This window comes from Salvelinus fontinalis, chromosome 2 (assembly GCF_029448725.1).
Source record: "Salvelinus fontinalis isolate EN_2023a chromosome 2, ASM2944872v1, whole genome shotgun sequence".
Lineage (NCBI taxonomy): Eukaryota > Metazoa > Chordata > Actinopteri > Salmoniformes > Salmonidae > Salvelinus > Salvelinus fontinalis.
The window spans coordinates 22,490,767-22,507,245 of NC_074666.1; the positions used below are offsets into that span (position 1 = coordinate 22,490,767).

General features: G+C 41.8%; 1 protein-coding gene across 2 annotated transcripts in view; it reads left to right on the forward strand.

The window, feature by feature from the left end:
• Positions 1-8,134: 8,134 nt before the first annotated feature.
• The window catches only part of LOC129814287 (protein FAM222A-like), a 31,916-nt gene continuing 23,571 nt past the window's right edge, over positions 8,135-16,479 (forward strand). The window contains exon 1 of one of the 2 annotated variants that reach the window (XM_055867323.1): positions 8,135-8,458. The gene's annotated coding sequence lies outside the window, so the exon portion shown is untranslated. The remainder of the gene's footprint in view (positions 8,459-16,479) is intronic. The other variant, XM_055867314.1, reaches the window with a different exon arrangement.

Sequence of the window (16,479 nt, forward strand, 5' to 3'; positions counted from 1 at the left end):
GAAGGTTTCAAGTTCCTGGGTTCAACGGCAACCCAGTATATGGATATAGGGTAGCCTAGTGGTTAGAGCGTTGGACTAGTAACCGGAAGGTTGCAAGTTCAAATCCCTGAGCTGACAAGGTACAAATCTGTCGTTCTGCCCCTGTACAGGCAGTTAACCCACTGTTCCTAGGCCGTCATTGAAAATAAGAATTTGTTCTTAACTGACTTGCCTAGTTAAATAAAGGTAAAAAAAAATATATATATATATATATATATATAAGTTGGTTACACCCCATGAGGGTGTAAAAAGGGGGAAATTGTTAGGATTTATGTTTATACACTATAGCCTGTTAGCATATTATTTGAAGATGAATATTGTTTTGTTACACACACACAAGCAATACAGAGGGGGGTGTGCGTGTAGGTGTGTAAGGACTGACCACCACAGGCCATTAAAGCTGTGGACAGTTTGGAGAGGGGAGGGGTGCAACACTCTGGGCCAACCAGGGTGGTTGAGAGACTGTTCAGTACCATATTAGGAATTGTTTGAGTGAAGAATTAAGGGGAGACACAAGACGGAGCTACTCTACCCAGCAACCAGATGTGGACAAAGAAAAGCGCCAAGGAGCTTGGACAAGTTCGGGTGCCCCCAAAGGCAGAGCAAGAGTATTAACCATGCTAAGCCTCTACTGTGATAGGCCAACTGGAAAAGTTAGGAATAAAATTGTCATAGTATAAAAACTATTATTTGAGTACATTCCACAGTTCTCTGATCTACCCTGCGCGGAGATACAGTGAACCCGTATATACGAAAATTGCATTTACCATTTATCGTTTGAGTTTAATTAAAATACTTAAAATATATTCGGTGACTCTGAATCACATTTTGTCCTGATGCCAGATATGAACTGACGCAAATCTCTTTCAGTATACATTTCCATTGCGATTGTAGCTAAAGTTAGGCTACCACAGCTAATGTTTACCTAGCTAGCCACCCTAGCTAATGTCATGTCAGTTGATGAGTCTCTTACAGTGGCTGTAAAGCCAAATTACATTACGAGTCAAACATTTCTTTAACTTAAATTAATGGACTTGTAAACGTTCTTGAATACATTTTGTAATCAGTTAAATTGATATCTTACTTCACAGACTCGTGCTTGTAGTCCTGATCTTTTTTTCCAGACTGGGCCGTCCACATTCCAGTCAACCAGCCTTGGTGTATTCGAGGTGCGTAATCTCGTAAAACTAGTTGTGGAGTGGCGTATGGTTGTGAGAGGCAATGTAAACCAGCAGGTGGCAATGCCACAGACAGAAGGGGGTTAGTTATAAATATATTTGTCAATACATTATCAAAGAATCGCATCATAATTCCAAATTTGTTTGACCTTTATTTAACCAGGCAAGTCAGTTAAGAACAAATTCTTATTTACAACTGACGGCCTACACCGGCCAAATCCAGGCGACACTGGGCCAACTGAGCGCCAGCCTATGGGACTCCCAATCACAGCTGGTTGTGATACAGTCTGGATTCGAACCAGTGTCTGCCTCTAGCACTGACACACAGTGTCTTATACCATTGTGCCACAATTTGAAGCTGAAAGTGGATTCTCAAAAATACAGAAAAGAAAAAAGGCACAATGAACACAAATGTAGATGTAGTCCTTGTTTAAATGTTTATATAACTTGTATAAGTCTTCTCTCAGAGATAGAGTGTATAATAATACAACTTCACCTCTCCACTACATGAGACCAGGGGGCTACTCCACTACATGAGACCAGGGGGCTACTCCACTACATGAGACCAGGGGGCTACTCCACTACATGAGACCAGGGGGCTACTCCACTACATGAGACCAGGGGGCTACTCCACTACATGAGACCAGGGGGCTACTCCACTACATGAGACCAGGGGGCTACTCCACTACATGAGACCAGGGGGCTACTCCACTACATGAGACCAGGGGGCTACTCCACTACATGAGACCAGGGGGCTACTCCACTACATGAGACCAGGGGGCTACTCCACTACATGAGACCAGGGGGCTAACCCCCCCCCCCTGTTGAGTACAGTACTCATATTGTTGAACTGTATGTGATCATCTGAGAGATGGAGCAATTTGAAGAAAATGCTTTTTCCACAATTAGTCTCTTTGACATTTCTGAACCTCAGTCATAATGTCTCTGCTGACCCTGTTACAGATAGTGCTACCGGGGTCGCCTCTGACCCCTGCTGGAATTTAATTACCCCTGCACCACTCTTCCCCTTTCATCATGACAGAGCTCAGGGGAGCCAGTGGCATGGGGTGAGAGAGGAGATGCTACAGAGAAGTTCATTGGTTCACTCGCCTCTTTCCTTCCGCCTGCCAGGCACAGATGGTATTCTTTATTAGTGTCAGCGCCAGGTTCATTCCGCTCTGATGAGGACACTGTAGAGGGAGGGGGCCTGCCTGACATCCTCAGCAGTGAGAGACAGTCAACCAGCAGCGAAATGGCATGACTGAGATAAGATGTAGCTATATGGGAGTTGGGAAAGCACAGGGGGTCTTGGTTAAGAAGTTGAGAGTATCTTTTAGTGAATAGACCTGAGTCTAAACAGTCTGTGAACATATGTTATAGTGTTATATCCAGGCTGCATCACATCTGGCCATGTTTGAGAGTCCCATAGGGCGGCACACAATTGGCTCAGCGTCGTCCGGGTTTGGCCCGGGGTAAGCCGTCATTGTAACTGACTTGCCTAATTAAATAAAGGTTAAATTAAAAATTAAAAAATATATAGTGTTGATCATTAAAACTAAGCAGATGTTGTTTGCTGTATTAAATAAATATGAAAACAATGCCTAACAAATATAATTTGAGCATGAACATTAACCAGAATTACTAAAATGCCATATTTGGATCCTGGTTTGGCCTATATTCATACTGGCTTTTGTAACACCAGTTTTCCAATGTGGAGAGCTAACATGGTAATGCAGTGATTAGATTATCATCATGCTTTATAGTTTTGTATTGATTAATATAAGCTCGAAGACATCTGTCTCAGCCTTTCAGGGTAAATGTAATCACGTAGATGGTTTTCAATCTATATTTCATTTTTCCTCCATTCCCTAAAAGCCTTTCACAGATTGCACAGACAGCTTCCGCATGTTGTTTCTCTTTGTTATATTTGGCAGACAAAATGTATCCATATTTGCATCCCTCGGTGTGTCCCCTTGTTCATGCTATTCTTTTTGCTAAGCGGCTCCCTGGATTTAAAATAATCTCCATCTCTCTTCTTGTTGTTTCTCTTGTAGGGGGATTAAACAACATTATAATCAAGATGATGATTTTTCACTGCTTCATCAAGAATTAATTGAAAACAAATTGTTCTGTTTATATAAAGCACTTAAGCTGTGTGTGTGTGTGTGTGTGTGTGTGTGTGTGTGTGTGTGTGTGTGTGTGTGTGTGTGTGTGTGTGTGTGTGTGTGTGTGTGTGTGTGTGTGTGTGTGTGTGTGTGTGTGTGTGTGTGTGTGTGTGTGTGTGTGTGTGTGTGTGTGTGTGTGTGTGTGTGTGTGTGTGTGTTAAATCTTGCTAGCTAGAGGAACATTTAACCCCTTTTGTCTGACAGAATTATAGCTCAATTTGAATTTCTCAATCTCTTTATATAGAATTTCATTTCACGCTAGAATTTCATTTTTCGTGGGAGACTAGAAAATCATATGATTTACTGTACATTAGGAAGAATAACTGTAGTTTGCCAATATAGCATGGATATATTTTACATACTATATTGTAAACATGTTGACATACAGTACTGCTGCAGAATGTTTTTGAGTGAAAGGGGAGAATTAACATCCTGCAAAATGACTGTTTGAGAATGATAATGGAATCTAAATTGAAACATAACTAAACACGTTCAGATGAGTGACTGCCCTTTGAGTTTTGCTGTTGAAATTCACTTAATGCTCTCTCTTCCTGGTTGTGGTTAATTGCTTCATCAAAGACATTCTGCTTTGGAAAGTAATTTCCTAATGAAACATCAAATAGAGGAGATACATTTAAAAAAGGAAATTAGAGGAATATAACCACATTGTGGATTGATTCCACGAAGTGATTTTAAAACTTATCTTAAGTGTACATTTTCTATTTCTAATTAGGCTGGTCATACACTAATTCTATCATTATCATCATGCTGATGTGGGGGTCTTTTTCTGTGTCTATCTATAGAACCATTTCAGACTTTGAGAATATATTACAATGAGGGTGTATTATTCCCTGTCTATGATTGACGAATGAAACTTGCAGTACTATCAGTAAGAACTGCAAAATATGGTTTAACACAAATTAAGTAAGCCTAAGAGAATGAGTACATTATATTTTAGCTGAAGAAAATCTTCTGTATTACTGTAAAACATTCATATGCATAAGGAGTCCTGATAGACTAAATTCGGGGGAGCCCTTTCCAAATTATTCTGCTGTCACAAGCTCAAGGGGATGAAAGTAATTTCCCTTTGATCGATTAGCTAATTTATGAATTAATTAGTGTGTTTTGCATTGTTTAAGGCTGGCAGCAACAACAGTTACTGGGAGAACATTTCTCCATGTATTTTATATCATATAAGACAAGGGGTTGGCATGGTAACCTCATTTACCATTCAAAGCCCTTATTCATATTGAAGAATGGCACTCAGGGGTATTGTCAAGACATAATTCAATATTCTTCATAAAAGCTGCTGTACATTCAAATGGTTCTTATATGACACTATGCATGGTGAGTGTCCAATTTTGTTTTAAAGAATACAGATGTCTAATTTACTTTAGAGCACAATTAAAGTTCAGATTTTAAGTTTGTATTTTTTATTCATAGGCTAATACGTTTATTGGTTCACACTGTTAGAAATATTCACTGAGGTAAACAGTAGGACTCAATGTGCTACAAAGTGAACTGTGATGTTGAATACATGGATAAAATGACAGGGCTGTTTTAAGGCTAATTGAACAACTGCAAATGAAACGATGCTGTGGTCACGGGGTGTTTCTGCATGTCTGAGTAAATAGGAAATGAGGTCACAGATGCAGGATGGCGGGGTATTTTTTTATTTAATTGATTTAACTAGGCAAGTCAGTTACGAACAAATTCTTATTTACAACGACGGCCTACCCCGGCCAAACCCTAACAACACTGGGCCAATTGTGCGCCGCCCTATGGGACTCCCAATCACGGCCGGTTGAGATACAGCCTGGAATCGAACCAGGGCCTGTAGTGACGCCTCTAGCACTGAGATGCAGTGCCTTAGACCGCTGTAGGGGGTAGAAAGCTTAAGGGCAGAGATGGGTGATGCTGTTTTACCCTGCAAGCCAGTGGAAGTGGCCATCCCCTCAGAGCAGAGCACACTATCAGCTGCACCTGCAGGAGCATTAGCCTGGACACACACACACACATTCCCATACAGTACCAGTCAAAGGTTTGGACACACCTACTCATTCAAGGGTTTTTCTTCATTTGTTTGACTATTTTTTACATTGTAGAATAGTGAAGACATCAAAACTATGAAATAACACACATGGAATCATGTAGTAACCAAACAAAGTGTTAAACAAATCAAAATATATTTTAGATTTTAGATTCTTCAAAGTAGCCACCCTTTGCCTTGATGACAGTTTTGCACAGTCTTGTTATTCGCTCAACCTTCCACCTCCATGCCCCAAAACAAAAAATTCCTCAATCTGGTTCAGGAAAGGAATGTATGGGGGCAAGTATAAGGTCACGAATTGGGGATCGGCCCAAAACCATGCCTGAACCACCTCTGCATGGTGGAACCTGACATTGTCCCACACAATGACATAGGTAACCACTTCACCTTGACATGCCTGCTCAACACAATGAGATGTGCAGAGTTGTAGGATCCAAGTAATTTCATACGTCCTACCACACCATCTTCAGAAATAGCTGCGCACATGGAGATGTTTCCCCCACGTTGATCGTCTGCCTCCCTCTCTGATGTCCACCTCTTTGATGGGGCCCATGCCCACCTCTGACCTCTTTGATGGGGCCCATGCCCACCTCTGACCTCTTTGATGGGGCCCATGCCCACCTCTGACCTCTTTGATGGGGCCAATGCCCACCTCTGACCTCTTTGATGGGGCCCATGCCCACCTCTGACCTCTTTGATGGGGCCCATGCCCACCTCTCTGACAGGCCCCTTGTCCACTAACTCTGATTTCTTTCTCTCTTATCCTGCTGGGGAGATTGAAAGAAATTGTAAGTGTTCACACACACACACACACACTTTTATATGGTGACCAGTTGTGGTTACCACTCACTATGTGAAATCAATTAGCAATAACGAGTAGTCATTATGTATGGTTATCATGTATCATACATGTCATTTAGATGTTTATACTTTACAAACACATTTTATTTCTGTAGTTCTCAAAATCCATTTATAGTAGACAAAACAGTTTGAAATCTATAGGTTTACCAAACGGTTATGTGATTAACCATTAAGTTTGATTAAGTGATGGTCAAATGTATTTAAACAAATGAGAAGAGAATCAGCATTGCATTGTGAAAGGCAGTTACTTTATATGAAAGGTATTTCTAGATGAAACACTGATTAGGTTTGGTGAAAAAGTTACTTTGTGATGTTATGTGCTGTACTTAGTCAATTGAAAATGTGATTAAAGTTTTGAAAAAGCAGCCTATTTGATTATCTGTTTTGAGCTTTGTACTAAGAGTTGTGAAATTTTACCTCATACTTGTGAAAATAGTACCAAAGCGATATATTTTTTTTTAAACGATAAAGAAAGCCAAGGGCATCCATGCAAAGCCTGCAAATGCATTTCTGGAAAAACAGTACTGTTTGTAATATATACTGTATAGCCATATAGCGTGCAGAATCTAAAATGTTCATACTACAGTTACTGTAGAAGCAATTTGGTTAGTGCCAGTGGCATTTCAAAGGGAATCGCCGTGACAGTTCCAGTCAATTATAATAGTTATCACACAACCTTGCGGCCTTCCACCCCTCTACCCACATACACAACATAGGCTACCAGACAAAGAATACAGAGCTCAAACTTTTGGCGAGTATGATAAAAGAAATGTATAAAAGATTGAGGCACTTCGGGCTGAACACAATGACCTTGTGAACAATCCAATCCAATCTGTTCATGATTGGCCTATTATATGGTGCATTTTCAGCTGATGCTCACTTCAGTCAAGTTCAAACACATGCACACACACATGCACGCCTGCAAGCATTCACACACACACACACACACACACACACACACACACACACACACACACACACACACACACACACACACACACACACACACACACACACACACACACACACACACACACACACACACACACACACACACACACACACACAAGGGGGGGGGGGGGGGGTCATGTCCCTGGCACCATCAGAAAGTAATCATTTTCTAGCAACAAGCCATAACAAGCAGCTATCAAGAGTTACCATGGAGACTGTGTTTTGAATTAAAGTAGTCTCTACTGTAAGGGCATATTGCTGATGAAATTATAATTTATGATGGAAAGGTTGTCAGATTGCACCTGACTTCAACTCCCATTCAGGTGTGGAAACTTGAAGCTAACTGTTTAGATGAAGCTCTTACTGTGCATTAAGGAATCCCATTCAACATATATTACAATACTATGTGCCTACATTAAATTACATATTTTTATCTCAGATTTATGCATTTTTTGTAATTTTACCCCTTTTTTCTCACCAATTTCGTGATATCCAATTTGTAGTAAATCTCAGATTTATTTTAAAGCCATTTTGAAGTGTACTGAGCAAGGCCAGCAGCATTTATTTAGAGGATGTTTCATTTTTTGTGGTAGCCTAACACATTGGTGACCCACTCAACACTGTTCATTTCAGAAACCATGTATGTAGACTGAATTTGTGTTTGATCAAGTACTTATCGAACAACCATGAGTGAATTAACAATTTTTTCATCTCCTTTGTTGTAGACCGACAGGAGCCATGCACTACCCCTTTAAGTTTTTCCGCGAAATAATAACGTGCTCACCTAGACGCTTGCGTCGTCACCGTGGTTACCGCCTTCTGTTTCAAACGATTGGCCGAGCCGTGGGAATATTCAAATATACTCTTAATTGATTGGTCGGATGCCCGTTTTGTTCGGTCGTGAGAATTCATCTCATGCATTTCGACATATTTCAGTTCAGTCGGCTGTGGGGAGAAGAATACATGAGAGGGAAATTAGAATGAATACACCTACAAACGATTTAATTTTCAATATCAAGACATTTGCCATTTCGAATAATACTTTTTAAAAGTGGTTCTCTTCATGGATATTTTCATACCGATAATTCTCAGTCTCATCGGACTTCAGCGACGTCTCTTTGGCAAAGGAAATACGCCTTGTGAGCAGGGGAGCGAGCATCGAGCCGTGTCGAGCCAAATATAAACAAGCCTTATGATAACACTGAACGCTGTATGTAAGAAATTGTTTTTATGTACTATTCTGGTCGTCAATACATTGCTTTGCCTCATTTGCCATCATTAATAGGCTATCTCGCCATGCTATACAATCCGTTTAGTAGGCCAAATGCATTGTTTGCGGTCATCAGCAGGTGCATTAATTTTAGTAGCCTAGGCTATGGTAGAGATTTGTAGATTTACGTAAATGCCGCCAAGTGGCTCTGAATTATGGGAATGGAGGGCAATCGGTCTCCTTTTATGAAACGTGGTACATTCATATAGCCTAGATTGTTCCAGTTGAATCAAATAAGGATGGATTAATGTAATACTTTAATCAATGACTTGTGCGCAATGAGACCAGTAGACCACACTAATATAGGTTTGGACCTAGTTCGAGAGACTGTGGGACAGATGTGCGCTATAATACTAGAATATACAATCTATTGGATTGGGACTCAGGACCGAAACATTTTAAAGCATATTCAGTTATTTAAAAATATATATATGTTGAGTATTAGGCTAACTGTTTTCAATTCCCTCTTTGCGCGCACTTGGAACTAGTCAAAACACTGCGTGGAAGCTCCAAAAGGGTATATTATGACATGAAGTTCCATTCAGAAGTACCCCTCTGTCTGTCTGAGGCGAGCAGAATGGTTTTGTGGCGGATGTACAGCCTGCAATAAAGGAGGACTTATGTGTCAGAATCCCAGTGGTTACAGGAAATGCTTTGAAGTATGTTATTGGCCCTTCAAAGCTGACTCCAAAGGCTTAGTTTCCACGTCTATTGTCAAAGCCGGAGGAGGGACCATTGCACCTAGAGGCAGAGTTTGCCCATGTATATTATGCGCCTTGCTATCTGGAATCCTTGGGACGTCCCTAACCCCCAACAATTTTTAATGTCAACTTCAGTGCAGGAGTAGGAACGTCCCAAGGATACTGGATAGCATGGACTGAAATTCTACCCTGCACGCTTTCCTGGCTGTGTCAGATCATTTATTGGCTAGAGAGACGGGAAGTCACAGCTTCTTCCCATCTGTGGTTTAAGCATGGCCTATAAAAGAGGCCTATAAAACATCATGGAAATAACAACTTACTATCTAACTTTTATATCCATGACAAAACTTAATGAATATTTTATTGAAGTCGCTGTGTTCTCAGTGTAGTCTTCTGCTTGCTCTTTGTGGTTTTGTGCTGGGTTTCTGTATAAGCAATTTGTGACATCTACTGATGTAAACAGGGTTTGTAAATACAATTTTGATTTGATAGTCTTTTGAAGCCCATCAGGCCATATACATGATGATAGTCCTGAGGACTCATTCCATTCAACTCCATGCCTCAGTAACTGAAAGGCCTCTGTCTGGATGGATATTATAACATGAAGCATCTGACACAACATCAGGGAGGACCTGCTCTCACTCCTGCCCACTCACATAATTTGGCATCATAATGGGATTGCCTCGGAATATATTAAAATCCTGAAATAAACATTATGGCCTTTGAGAGAATGTAATTAAACTAAATGAAAAATGCTCTGACTAACCCTCCCCCACATGCCCACTACGAAAATTGCTTTATTCATACATCTTCAGTTGACATTCAATCCGTTTGGCTGGGCTCTACTTGAATAATTCTGTAAAATCTGCATTTTGAATAGCAGTGGCTAAATACAGTACATGACCAAAAGTATGTGGACACCTGCTCGTTGAACATCTCATTCCAAAATCATGTGCATTAATATGGAGTTAATATCCCTCCCTTTGCTGCTATAACAGCCTCCATTCTTCTGGGAAGGCTTTCCACTAGATGTTGGAACATTGCTGCTGGGACTTGCTTCTGTTCAGCCACGAGCATTAGTGATTAGGCCTGGTTCGCAGTCGGTGTTCCAATTCATCCCAAAGGTGTTCGATGGAGTTGAGGTCAGAGCACTGTGCAGGCCGATCTTGACAAACATTATAAAAATAAAAAATAAAATACAACTTTATTTAACTAGGCAAGTCGGTTAAGAATAAATTCTTATTTACAATGACGGCCAAACCCAGATGACGCTGGGCCAATTGTACGCTGCCCTATGGGACTCCCAATCACGCCCAGATGTGATACAGCCTGGATTTGAACCAGGGACTGTAGTGACGCCTCTTGCGCTAAGATGCAGTGCCTTAAACCGCTGTATGGACTTCGCTTTGTGCACAGAGGTATTGTCATGCTGAAACAGGAAAGGGCCTTCCCCAAACTGTTGCCACAAAGTTGTAAGCACAGAAACATCTAGAATAGTGTTTCCCAACCCTGGCCCTCGAGTACCCCCAACAGTACACATTTTTATTGTAACCATGGACAACCACACCTGAGTCAACTTGGGAACCTGAGTGGCGCAGTGGCTAAGGCATTGCATCTCAGTGCTTAAGGCGTCACTGCAGACAGTGGTTCGATCCTGGACTGTATCACAACCGGCCGTGATCGGGAGTTCCATAGGGCGGCGCACAATTGGCCCAGTGTCCAGGTTAGGGAGGGTTTGGCCGGGGTAGGCCATCATTGTAAAATAAGAATTTGTTCTTAACTGACTTGCCTGGTTAAATAAAATAATCATCAAGCCCTCAATGAGTTGGTTGAGGTGTTGGTCAAGTGCTGAAACTGTGTACTGTTGGGGGTAGTCGAGGGCCAGGGTTGGGAAACACTGGTCTATATGCTGTAGTGTTAAGATTTCCCTTCACTGGAGCTAAGGGGCATAGCCTGAACCATGAAAAACAGCCCCAGACCATTATTCCTCCTCCACCAAACTTTACAGTTGGCACTATGCATTGTTCTGTGAGCTTGTGTGGCCTACCACTTTGCGGCTGAGCCTTTGTTGCTCCTAGAAGTTTCCACTTCCAAATAACAGCACTTATAGTTGACCGGGGCAGCTTTAGCAGGGCAGGAATTTGACAAACTGACTTGTTGGAGAGGTGGCATCCTTTGACGGTTCCACATTGGAAGTCACTGAGCTCTTCAGTAAAACCATTCTACTGCCAATGTTTGTCTATGGAGATTGCATGGCTGTGTGCTCAGTGTTATACACCTGTCAGAAACGGGTGTGGCTGAAACAGCCAAATCAACAAATTTGAAGGGGTGTCCACATACTTTTGTGTATATATTGTGCTTCTTAATTTCAGCTGTCACTCAGTGTGTAATGCTCCATGTTTAATATATGACGGAGCTTAAAGTCAATCCAAATACTCCGAAATTGTTTTGGCTTTGCCTGTAATGTCTGTGTTGGTTTTGACAGACAAAATCATTCATTTTGGGGAACATTTGGGTTGGAGGATGGAAAATATGCTTAGATGTGTTTATTATACTGGAATGATATAACCCAGGCCTAGTGGGAATGCCAGACATTGACTGAGTAGCCTTGTAGCCAAACTGATATATCGACATACTCTGCTCTAATTGACATTCTAGATATTGGCTTGGCTTGGCTTGTGCTTTGTCTTCACCCGAGAAACGGTTCACTAAGCTTTTTATGGCTTGGCCAGTCTGTAGTTAGTGTATCAGAGGCTAACCGATTGGGTCGAATTACAAACAGTCATCCCCCTGGGGTTTTACACAGATCTTCTCACACCCCATCAGCACATCCATCCAGACTCTTGATCCATGATGAGGGGATTTGTCATCTTCTGGCCTGTTCCCCTCTGCTCTCCATGCAGGTCTCCATCAGGGAACCCCTCATAATCAGAACACAACTACAGTGAGAGAAAAGTAGCATACAAGGAGTTTTACTATGACTTTGGCAGTGCATGGCTGGATGAACCAGGTCCCATGCCCTGGAAAGGAACATTTTAAAGGCCCGCCTCTTGGCGTCTAATAATATATATTTTTTAAATCCATGAGGCAGAAAGTTTTGCAGTTTAAAGCTTAAATTATAGTGCATTTATGTTAAAAACAAAGATTTGGTGCAGTACTGTGGATATCAATATCCTGTGTGAGCCTACCAGAACTAATTCATTAATTCAATTAATACAATTACATACTCAATTTATTCCATGGCTCCCTTGGCCAAAATGTGATTTAATATTTTGTTGTTAGTAAGCTTTAGAACATTTTTATAAAAAAATATATACTGAACAACAATATAAATGTAACAATTTCAAAGATTTTACTGAGTTACAGTTCATATAAGGAAATCATTCAATTTAAATGAATTCATTAGGCCGTAATCTATGGATTTCACATGACTGGGAATACAGATATGCATCTGTTGGTCACATATACCTTAAAAAGATCAGAAAACCAGTCAGTATCTGGTGTGAACACCATTTCCCCCATACAGCATGACACATCTCCTTCGCATAGAGTTGATCAGGCTGTTGATTGTGGCCTGTGGAATGTTGTCCCGCTCCTCTTTGCCTGTGCAAAGTTACTGGATATTGGGGGGAACTGGAACACACTGTCGGTCCAGAGCATCCCAAACATGCTCAATGGGTATGCAAGCCATGGAAGAACTGGGACATTTTCAGCTTCCAGGAATTTTGTACAGATCCTTGTGACATGGGTCCATGCATTATCATGCTCAAACATGAGATGATGGCGTTGGATGAATGGCACGACAATGGGCCTCCAGTAGCTCGTCATCGATATATTGCAATTGTATTCATTGTCTGTAGCTTATGCCTGGCCATACCATAACCCCACCGCCACCGTGGGGCACTCTGTTCAAAATGTTAACGTCAGCAAACCACTCACCACGCAAGACGCCATACACGTGGCCTGCGGTTGCGAGGCCAGTTGGACATAATGGAATATTTTCTGAAACGACATTGGAGGTGGCTTATGGTAGCGAAATTAACATGAAATTTTCTCGCAACAGCTCCGGTGGACATGACTGCAGTCAGCATGCTAATTGCACGCTCCCTCAACTTGAGACCTCTGTGGCATTGTGTTGTGACACAATTGCATGTTTTAGTGGCCTTTTTATAGGGGTTTTCCTAATGTTTGGTGTCTGTGGAGCTCTACTAGGTTTCAAGCCAATGAAGTGTTTGTAGATTTAGCCTGGAGTATCTTATCTAGCTACTATTATTTCACCAGGAGATTTGGAAATTATTTTGGATTGTGAAGGTGATATTCACACCCCAAATGTTTCCATCGCTGCTGAAGTTTGGAACAACCAAGACTCTTCCTAGAGCTGGCCACCCGGACAAACTGAGCAATCAGGGGAGAAGGGCCTTGGTCAGGGAGGTGACCAAGAACCCAATGGTCACTCTGACAGCACTCCAGAGTTCCTCTGTGGAGATGGGAGAATCTTCCAGAAGGACAACCATCTCTGCAGCACTCCACCAATCAGGTCTTTATGGTAGAGTGGCCAGACAGAAGTCACTCTTCAGTAAAAGGCATATGACAGCCCGCTTGGAGTTTGCCAAAAGACACAAAAAGACTGACCATGAGAAACAAGATTCTCTGGTCTGATGAACCAAGATTCAACTCTTTGGTCTGTATGCCAAGCATTATGTCTGCGAGGAAACTTGGCACCATCTCTATGGTGAACCTTGGTGGTGGCAGCATCATGCTGTGGGGGTGGTTTTCAGCGACTGGGAGACTAGTCAGGATCAAGGGAAAGATGAATGGAGCAAAGTACAGAGAGATCCTTGATGAAAACCTGCTCCAGAGCACGCAGGACCTCCTACTGGGGTGAAGGTTCACCTTCCAACAGGACAATGACCGTAAGCACACAGCCAAGACAATGCAGGAGTGGCTTCGGGACAAGTCTCTGAATGTCCTTGAGTGGCCCAGTCAGAGCCCGGACTTGAACCTGATCAGCAGATAATGAGATGGATTATAATAACCGGACTTGAACCTGATCAAATGGAACCTGATCAAATCTCTGGAGAGACCTGAAAATTGCTGTGCAGCAATGCTCCCCATCCAACCTGACAGAGCTTGAGAGGATCCTCAGAGAAGAATGGGAGAAACTCCCCAAACACAGGTGTGCCAAGCTTGTAGAGTCATACCCAAGAAGACTCTTGGCTGTAATCACCGCCAAAGGTGCTTCAACAAAGTACTGAGTAAAGGATCTGAATACTTTTGTAAATGTGATATTTCTGTTTGTTTTTTATAAATTAGCGATTTCGACAAACCTTTTTGCTTTGTCATTATGGTGTGTAGATAGATAGTGTGTGTGTGTGTGTGGGGGGGGGCTGTAAGGCTGTAACTTAACAAAATGTGGAAAAAGTCAAGGGGTCTAAATACTTTCTGAAGGCACTGTATATATCTATATATATCCCGTTGTTACTCTGCAGGAGGCTATATTGCCTACCGTGTTCTGCAGGCCCACTCACTCATGTGCCGGTGAAATGTAAGATAAAAATGAAATGTTCAACTAGTCTTTCCCTTTAATGCAGTCATTTTTGCTTCCTATTCAATACACAGCTAAGCTATTAGGCCTAGTCATGGTGCTAAACAAAAGTATAACTATTATTACCAAGATAGTTTGTTTTAGCTTAATGGGAATTTAATTTTTACGTAACAACCTGTACTGGATTTCAGCCCTGTTTCCTCTTTTTGTGAGACAGAGTCAATGGAGGTGGTAAAGTGACCTCGGAGAGTGCCTGGACGGCTGCTCCGCTTACAGGGATATTGTAAATGGCTTGGTTGCTAAGCAATTTCTCCCGTGCATCCATATTAATCACCTTTTATCTCCTAAGGATATAGTGTTTAAATATGGGCTAGCTGCCACCTTTTTAAATCTGCTTAATTGGTCTTTTTTATTTTTATATGGTGACTGGGCAGAGAGACTGGGTATTTAGATTAGGGCCGGGACGATAGCAGTATCGCAATGTTTTATCAATGGCAAAAATAATAACACAAGGCATATCTAACTCTTTGGTCCTTTTAATAACCGTCTGCATGTAAAATATTGTGTGCGGTTGCTTGGAAAATACATGTGAATCGGGATGACACATTTTTGTTCCTAACATTAGTGCTGTTTTCTTAAAGAAGTTTAATCCGCTTCCATTTTTGTTTCTTTGCCAATGATAATAACGAGTATCGTGATACTGTTATTGTTCTGGCCCTAGCTTAGAGGATCTAGCCATTGGGGAGGGGGAATTATGGGGGTCGTTGCTCTGTTTGCAGTTTCAAACAGCCTGTTATTTTGTGTACAATAAGGTGCAGAATACACATGCTGCCTGATTGCACTCGGTGTAATGTTATCTGCCCTTTACCGGGAAGGCAGCAGGCAGAGGTCATTTTGGATTAGTCCAGGGACCAAAGTCCTGTTTCTCCCAGAACAGTTTGGTTTTTCCATGCCGCTCTGTGAGGACTGGAGCTTATCATTAAGCATGGAAAAGGAGTTCTCTCCCGTATGAGTACCCTGCGGGGAGCGTTTTGCCAGTCTTTTCTCATGACTTCTCTGTTTTATTAACATATTTTTAATGACTTGAAGGATTCGGTGACCCTTAACCGCATAATGAACAGCCTTGCCTACTCTGACGGGAAAGGAGGGGAGGGCTTGGTGGGTGGGTAGGGAGGAGTTTGACAGTGAAAGACACTGTAGCCAAAGCTATACTGTAGGAACATTTTTCCTTTGTGGACAAAATCTTACCAGGCAGGCATAACAGCCACTTTGTCTCCGGAGGGTATGCAAGCAAAACAAACAGTTACAATTATGATTGAAAAGGGATTATTAAACCCTAAGGAGATACAAAGGCTTGTTTAAAGGATTTGTTTTTGACCAGATTGAAAGCATAAACTCCAACGTACTTGTAGAGCATCGTAACAAATGATTGGTTGAGATGGGTCTAACTCTTTACTTTTGACAAGTCTGCCCTTTCTGTCGTATAGTCTGGTTCTGTAGATTCTTCACCCACCATGCTAATCTATAAAGTGAGACAGAAGAACATCTGTCACTGTGTTTTGACAAGAAACAGATGGGCCTTTTGATTATTGCCTGCGTTGATCTGTCTGGGTTTCCACTCCCAGCAGGTGAGACTGGCAGTCAGTGGGCGGATCATAGACGCAAAGCATCTGTAGATCAAATCAGATAGTTGTTGCTCTTAGTTTGTGTGTTCACCCT